The sequence below is a fragment of the Cryptotermes secundus genome, unplaced genomic scaffold, assembly GCF_002891405.2.
Source record: "Cryptotermes secundus unplaced genomic scaffold, Csec_1.0 scaffold142, whole genome shotgun sequence".
Classification (NCBI taxonomy): Eukaryota; Metazoa; Arthropoda; class Insecta; order Blattodea; family Kalotermitidae; genus Cryptotermes; species Cryptotermes secundus.
The window spans coordinates 1548558-1557261 of record NW_019743148.1 but is presented as its reverse complement, the minus strand read 5'-3'; the positions used below and the strand labels follow the sequence as shown (position 1 = coordinate 1557261).

The 8704-nt window shown below is 41.3% G+C and overlaps 1 long non-coding RNA gene across 1 annotated transcript in view; it reads right to left on the bottom strand.

Annotated features, from left to right (window-relative positions):
• Window positions 1–590: 590 nt before the first annotated feature.
• Window positions 591–8704, bottom strand: part of LOC117283031 — a 216953-nt gene continuing 208839 nt past the window's right edge. Inside the window, exon 4 of the long non-coding RNA XR_004514023.1 lies at window positions 591–750. This is a non-coding gene — a long non-coding RNA (uncharacterized LOC117283031). The remainder of the gene's footprint in view (window positions 751–8704) is intronic.

Below are 8704 nucleotides of genomic sequence, written 5' to 3'. Positions count from 1 at the left end.
ATTTGTATGAATTCTCTTAGTAAGTAATTGAGTTGGTTTGTTGGAAAAGAAAATGTTTCCTTTTCCAACTAACCAATTCAATTTAAGTTATAGTTTCTGCAAATGCTGACTTTCTATATTCACTGGTATGAAAATTTATTTCAGTGTCAACTTAAACTTTCATAGGAGAGTTGAAAGTAAACATTCCATTGCAGTTGCTGGAAAAGTCAAGTTCCTGTATATTTTCAAGGGCATTAAAAAGCTTTCTCCTGTGACAGAAAGCACGTTCAGCACAACTGCTCTGGGATTCTCATTGAATTCTAAGCTTTGAAAAATGTTAAGCAGTAAAGTTTATTTATTGGTATGTGATATTTTAGGATGCTCTGGTGCATATGTTTGGAAGTGTTGTAGTAATTACTTGACATAATTCACTGTTATTTGTATTTTCATGTATTAAAAGATGTTATCAACACTCCAGAGAGGCAGCCACTCTTGTTGTGTCAAATAACACTGATGACCAGCTATCAACCTGCCATCTCCCAATGCATCCTTTAATAAATATCTCTTATTGCTACAAGCAAAATACTGTTCCACACTTTGCACTCCTACTTCATATTTGGGAGATCATAGGTTTTGAATCTAGCCATAATACTAACCAAGATTTTTCTTGGATTTCTTCAGTCCCTTGAGACAAATGCTGGAACGGCATCCATTCACCAAATTTTTCAACTGTTCATTCCATATCATCATACAGTTCAGCAACCGTATAATCTGTAAGGTAAAAAAGGCAAAGTTGTCTGTATTCTGGGATATGATGCCGTGTATAGTCTGCTGAAAGTCAACCAATGTTTCAGAGACGCATGTTACTTCCACCTTCAGGGTTAAAGAATAAACCAGCATTAAGCAGGCAGCAAGCTAGCATAGCTGCTATGCTTGCTGCAACATCATATCCCAGAGGACAGAACTCTTCTTAATAAATAGATGGGTCAGACAGAATAATGGAAACACTACAGATACTGTACACATTTCTTTATTAATACGGTATTGGACCACCTTTCGCCTTAAGTACAATTGCAATCCTTGGAATGGGCTCATACAAGTTTTGAAGAATCTCTAGCAGAATTTGATGCCATTCTTCTCGAAGAACATCTTCAAATTGCTTTAGAGATGTTGGAGATGGGAATCTGTTCCAGACTTTAGCCTCCAAAACTGATCAGACTGGTTCAGTGATGTTCAAATCTGCTGATTGTGTTGGCCCAGGAAAATGTTGGAGTTCACCTTCATGCTCTTCAAACCATGATCGAACAGTTCCAGCTGTGTGAATTGGGGCTTTGTCATTTTGGAAAACTGCATTCTTGCTTAGAAATAACATCTGGATCACAGGCTGCAGCAATTCGGCCATGAAGGGCAATAATGGGACCAACAGGGTACTGTGCCCTCATATTGCTGCCCAAAACACCATACAACGTGCCCCATGTTTCACTGTTGGAACCAGTCACTCCGGACCGTATGCTTCCTTGAGTGTTCTCCAGAAGTAAACTCTTCCTGATGTAGGGAACAGCAAGGACAACTCATCTGACTCTTATCATTTGCATTTCCAGTTGTCTGATGTTCAGGTTTTATGGTCGTGACACCATCGTTTACACACCTGAGCATTACTTTCAGTAATCAGAGGTTTAACAATTTCAACTCTACCATAGATGTTGGATTTGTGAAGCTCATATCGAGAGCAAGGTTCCTGGTCGCTCCTCCATGACAATGCCCCACCCCACAAATCGAAGATCGTGCGTGATTTTTTGGCCAGAAAAGGAATCGCAGTCCTTGATCATCCTCCATATTTGCCAGGTTTGGCTCCAGCAGATTTCTTGTTGTTCCCAAAAGTTAAGTTGGCGATGAAAGGAGACAGTCACGACACCATCCAGGACATCCAAAGGGAACGTACCGCAGTTTTAAATGCGATTCCACAAAAGGAGTAGAGTGACTGTTTCGAAAACTTTTCAATCGATTCCAGCTATGTATTGATTCAGAAGGAGACTGTTTTGAATAAAAAGAATGCAATTTTGAAAATAATGCACGTCTTGTATTTGTGTTCAACACAGTCCTAACAGAACCTGGACACACTGTGTACATTTAGAAGCAGACCACGGACATAGATAATTATTGTCTTCCATTAAGAGAATAAGTATTATGAACGTTTTTATTTTTCGTCTAAAAGGCAAAAAATAAAAAAAGGTAAAGTTATCCCTGTAACAGGCCCTGGAGGCCTATAAGGTTATAAGACGTCGAGGCTCCCACATTTTTCTAAACAATTGGCACACAGATGGCGGTCAGGTTGTCAGCCTCACGCGCCGGCCGCGCTTTACCCCTACGAAGATTCCTGTTACTCATTAGTGTTAGGGGCTGAGTAGACCTCAGGGCCATAATGAAGCTGGAAAGATTAGTTCAATTGAAAAATCTAATGACCTAATCAGAAATCTAACCCACAATCTTCCGGCTTGTAGTGTAGTGCCTCAACCAGCTGCTCTACATCGTGCCCTACTTTTCATCTAAGACTTAATATTTCCAAATCAAAATTTCAAGCATGATGCACATTTCTTTGAGTTTGAAAATCAGAATAGGAGCATGTCACGTGTCACGAACCATAAACAGAAAGATTTGCTGTTATTTAGCGACAGGCAACCCGCCACACTAATTTCGAAACTGTGACGTCACACACTCGTCCCGTAAGCACGCAAATATAGTGACACAGCTGACGCTGCCATGTCAATGGGGGACGATATTGTTCTGTTCTTGTTTCGGCAATTCCTGTTTCTTGAGAAATGCTTACGTACTGCGACACAATTTATTCAATAGCGCTTTCTTTGTAGTGTACTGAAGTGGTACTGAATTTGCCTCTAAGAAATAAGGAAAGAGTGGCCTCTGGTGAGTGCTGAGTCCGGTTGTGCTGTTCTGCATTCACCTAATCGGTTTAGATTTTAAGTAAGAAAGAAGCCCAATAAGATTAACTGCTGCATTCTATTTAAAAGGTAAAGTTGTCCCTGTGCTTACCTAATTAAGCACTATGCCATGAAGGGATATTGGGGAGTGGACGTATAGATCCTCATTTTCTTGACCTCATCACCAGCTGGAGGTGAGTGGTCAGCTTCACGCCCCTACCGCTTTACCCCCGGGCATAGAGCCCGCGGTACCCATTTGATAGGAGGTTGGGTGAACCCTAGAACCGGTTTGGACGACGTGGAGAAGAGAAAATTCTTGACCTTACCAGGATTCGAACTGCGACCCGTCTGTCGCCCAGCTAGTACCGACTACGCTATCCCGGCTACTGCTGCACTCTATTAACATCCAACATTAGGTATACTCAAACTGCATGTTGAAAACTTTGTGAAACTAGTATTGTAGCTTGTTTAAGCTAATCTAAGCTAGCCTAATTTAGTCACAGCTCGTCTGCAGTGCAAGATATACTATATTTATAAAGAAATCTGGGTCAATAGCCAAACAGGGAACTCATAAAATAGTCTACGATACTGTGAAGTACATAACGTTGTAAACTGAAATATGAACACATTTTTATAAGAATATATGTGTTTTTATATGTGGGGAGGGGGGTCAGATTCACGTACAGGGCCACAATCCTCTGGGAAAGTAGCCCCAGTAACTGCTTGATAAGCTTCCTGCCTGGCTTTGAACTCATTTTAGTCGTCTGGATATCAGACTTGGAATTATCAAAAGAGAATGACAAAACATTCTTTCTTCCAACATTAACATAGGAAGATGACGTTTCAGAGACAACTTTGTCTTCATCTTTATAGTCGAAGAATAAGCCAAGTAAGAAGGTACCTGATTCACGTTATTGCGGCGTGCTACAGTGTGAGATGTATGATTGTAGATGAGATAAGGTATCCCCGTTCAATGCCATGAAGACATATGGAGACGTGGAAGTACAGTTCCACGTATTCTTAACCTCGGCACTACATAGGGTGACCAACTCTCCCGTATTTCCCGGGATCTCCCGTATTAGAGCTAATTTTTTTTTATCCTCCCGGCTCCCGTATTGACCTTCTATTTCTCCCGTATATTTCATTAACAATCAAGATCGCAAAATTTAAATTGTATATTATTCCCGCCGAATACATTCCGATATAAACTGTCATTATTATAGACAGTTTAGACTTAGAGGTACTCATCGATAAATATCGAAAAATTACCTATAATAATCGATAGAAAGTTTAGCATATACTAATCGATAGCGGAATATCCGTTTCCGGATTGTAATATTTTCTGTTCTTGCTTCTTGCCGTGTTCATCCTCGTGCTTTTAAATAATTACCAAATTCTATATTGTGACCTGTATATTATATACAATGTAAATTAATTGTTTTGTTTAATATTATCCATTCCATGAACGTTTGTTGGACTGACGCCGCGCGGCTAAAAATGCGCAAAATTTGTCGTGACTAAATCTCCCTTAAATTCATGACCGAAAGTTGGTCACCCTAGCGCTACATGTGGTCAGGTTCACGCTACTAGCTCTTTAACCCTCGGGATATAGGCTCCGGTACCTACTGACTGGGAAGCTGTGTGGGACCCTAAACCAGTCTGAAAGCGGTGGAAAAAAGAAAATATTTGCCTCTGCCGAGAATCGAATCTAGCCTATTGACTAAGCAACCCCAGCTCATTATAGTTTATGATATGAAATATAATGTGTAATAATGTGCTCTCCCATGTCAACCCTTAACCTGAACAAGGGGATAGTGCCTGTTTTAGGAACATGGAAATGCCCCCTTCAGGCTGATGTTTTCTTAGCTCATGGGTTTACATATGCGTCGAATTCAACGAGATCGTAAAATAAGCTGAAAAAAGGACCATAGATTCCCTGAAGAATTCGTCCGTAAACATGGAAATTTGCTCTTTGAAGTAGCTGTACACAATGGCTACGAATGTGTGAATATTTGCTCAGTCGGCGATGTTAAGATTCTCGAACTCTAACTGCAGAGCTGAGCTGAATTGCGGGGGGTCTCTGTGCTTGCAGCTCTCGACAATGAATTTGAGGCCCTGACAGCGGGCCTTGAATCACAAAACAGAGGTCCTGGTGAGGGGTGAGGAGTGTGAATGACGCGACACATTTTGCCAATAGCCAATACCAGGAGATCTGGTGTTAAGGGTGAAATCTATAAGACGAATGGACAGGGACAACGAAGTGGTAGGTGCGAGGATCGCCTCTCCCTGTCGTTTCGAATACAAGCCCATACTGTGTGCACAAATTCGTGGACTGTGTTCTCTGTTTCATGATTCCTTTTTTGGCCTACAAGCTGCGGTCCCTACTTCTTTTCCCGTATCGAACGGCCCATAGCTAGATGGGAGGACATATTTTTTGAACTTGGAAACAGACCAATGGCCTATATATTTGAAAAGGCGGAAGGAAAAGAGGAGAAATGAGTAGTTTCCCTTCATCTCACTTCAATTCAGGGGTAGTAAAAATACTACCTATAGGTTGGTTCGGCCTTCAAGACGAAAATAAATGGAATAAAATTCTGAGGTAAACTTTGTTGGTATTTAATTCAACTTTCATGCGAGGTCTTCTGGATTTTGAAGAAGAGTTTTAGTCTGGTTGCTGCACGCTAACGCTCCGGAAAAATATTTGTTATCTATGTTCAGGATTTTGCCCTATATAACTATTCCCCCTCTTCCGGAAAGCAGAACGTCACAGTTTTGTTCACAAAAGCCCGCCACTGAAATCCATCTTGAGCTGCTTAAATGCAATTTAATTCTTTATATTGTACGCGTGACAAATAACTGGTTATAGATCGTATCATTGGATTTATTGGGACTTCTGCTAGAATCTCTCTTAATTACAATCAGTACAGCACTATCGCTGATTTACACACTTCGCAGTTCACCGTTACACACGCACTAGAATTCTCAGTCTTCACTAGTCGCCTCCTGGCAACGAAATTAAAAGAGTGTCACTGTGACTAAATCTTCTAATCACACACTAAGTGTTCTAAATGTCGACTTCAAATTCTTCTTCAACTACGAACTACATGTGGCTATCTCCTACCGGCAACTGAACTTCTGTGTGCCGTTGTATTCCCATTCTATTGACTGATCTCATCTAAGCCATAACAGATCTCGTTATATAGGCTCCGCATGGACCACACAGAAAACACAGCCCCTGTATTATTGTGTGACGTCATCGAGCATGCGCAAGTTACAAGGACACAAAGAAAACACTGTTCCAGTAGTGTTTGCTGTGTGTTGCGGGCGTTACTTAGTGATTGATTCTCATTTCACAATATGTTCTTCTTTCTTCAGTATTGGCCTCCAATTTGCATCTAGGTCTAATACGTGGTGTTTCGCCTGTTTCTTTTATTAAAGTTTTGTATTCACTTCTAGATTCCTCATACATTATTTTATTATTCTCAATTTACTTAACGACGCTTTGAATAACTTATGTCATAAAGTAAAAAGTAAAAGTATCCCTGTAACAGGCCGTGGAGGCCCATGGGGTTGTGAGATGTTGAGGTTCCCACATTTTCTAGACAATCGGCTCATAGATGGCGGCCGCCCTTTTGCCCCCAAGAATATTTCAAGAATATTCTTGGTATTAATTTCTGTTAGAGGCTGCGTCGACCCCAAGGCCATAGTGCGGCTGGAAGGATTAGGTCAATCAAAAGATCCAATGATCTCATCGGGACTTGCACCCGCGACCTTCCGGCTTGTAGCATAGTGCCTCAACCAACTACGCTACCACACAGCGTCAAATGGTAGGTTGATTAGTGAATAATGCAGCTGAAATGGTCGGGAGGGAAGCGACAAAGGCGGACACGTTCTCTTTCCAATTAACCAATTAAATTATAATTTAATTGGTCAAAATTGTCAAAACTTATTCCTTCCTTCTATAATTATAGAAGGAAGGAATAAGTTTTGACAGCCACTATTAGCCTGTGTGCCACATTTGGCCTGAATATAGGGCGCCCTCAGGCACTCGCCCTTCATACTTCCCTGTGTGTAGGGCTTTGTCTTAATTCAGCTCTTAATCTGCAAAAATGAATTTCAAATTGTACGTATATTATGCGTCGGAAAGTCACCATCCCTCCTACATCGNCAGCATTTTATGGAACTCGAAGGTTCATTACCTTGTTCACAAGATCCCCCCACTGGTCCCTATCCTGAGCCAGATCAATCCAATCCATGCCATCCCATCCTATCTCTCTAAGATCCATTTTATTATTACCCACCTACGTCTTGGTCTTCCCAGTGGTCTCTTTCCTTCTCTTAATTCAGCTCTTAATCTGCAAAAATGAATTTCAAATTGTACGTATATTATGCGTCGGAAAGTCACCATCCCTCCTACATCGTATAAGGCAAAATATTAACATAGCCTAGACATAAAATAATGTTGTTTTATTTTGTACTGGAAAGCAGTCTGCTAGTTGAAAGGAGACAAATTCGCTTCAAGTTTTTATGAAAAATCAGGAAAATAGTTGAGTCAAACATGTTAAATTAACATGGCTGGAGATAGGCACACAAAGATAAAACACGCTTACTTATGAAAGTCCCTTTTTGTAGTTCAGACATTGGAGTCAAAGAAGTTGAGATTGACTCATCGTGTAGTATACACAGTAATTTGATGAGGATCCGCTGTGAAGGCGTCCACTCGGAAGAATGAGAAAGAGACGGGACCATAAATCGTGAGGTTACCGGTTCAAAAAATTGTGCACTGGCCGATGGAGTTCGCTTAGAACTTAATGCAATGGTTGGCTCGAGCCTCAGCAACTTGTAAATCGGCAATGTGAATGTTCGTGATACTTTCAGGTTATTGAAACGCACATCATTGCTTCAAGCAAAGTCCATCTAAGTACGTCGTATATAATCCTCCAATGCAATGCGAAAGAGAATAAATTCTGAAACCGATACAGTGGCGATATATGACATAAAAACTCTTTCTGTATACAGACACAAAGATTCCAGTTAATAATTAGACATTTCCTTAAATTCCATTGAATCAGAACCTCAACAATGTGAGACAACATGGCTGACAATCCACACATACACTTCCGCGATATTTTGTAACGCGTGCTCCGTACGTGTAAATCAAAATGGCTGACGATCACGCAGCGCCTTTTTCCCCTCAGTCTGTATCCAACTTCTGGAACTTCATGACTAATTCTGTTGAGAATGGGAAACTGTTACTAACACGCAATGACACAATTGGTGTATTTACCTACTTAAACTACTACACGTCAATTCAAAGCATCTTACTATATATGGGAAATGAGATTATTAATAAACGGCCACATAAAACAAACTCCGTGGCCTCTAGTCCGCAAGTAAACTATACCGACTGAGCGATTGCCGCTTGTCGGCGAAGTTAGTGCCAACTTTTGCGGATAGAGGGTGTTGCGCGGTCAGCGCAACGGTTCCCCACTGCCGTCAATTTCGGGTTTCCAGACCGGAGCCGCTATTTCCTTCAAATAACTCCTTAATTATCATCACGAGGCTGAGTCGACCCCGTTCCAGACCCATTAGTTCTCAGAAAATCTGGTAGCGCTCGGAATCGAACCCGGGACCTCTGTATCTGTAGCCAAGAACTATGATCACTAGATCACAGATGCGGTCAACGGCCACATTATTAATAATATTGTGACATGTTGACCCCTACCTCCCCCCCGCGGTGCGTGGCGGTGGCGTAACGCTCGCGTTCTTACGGTAATAGGCGAGTTCCC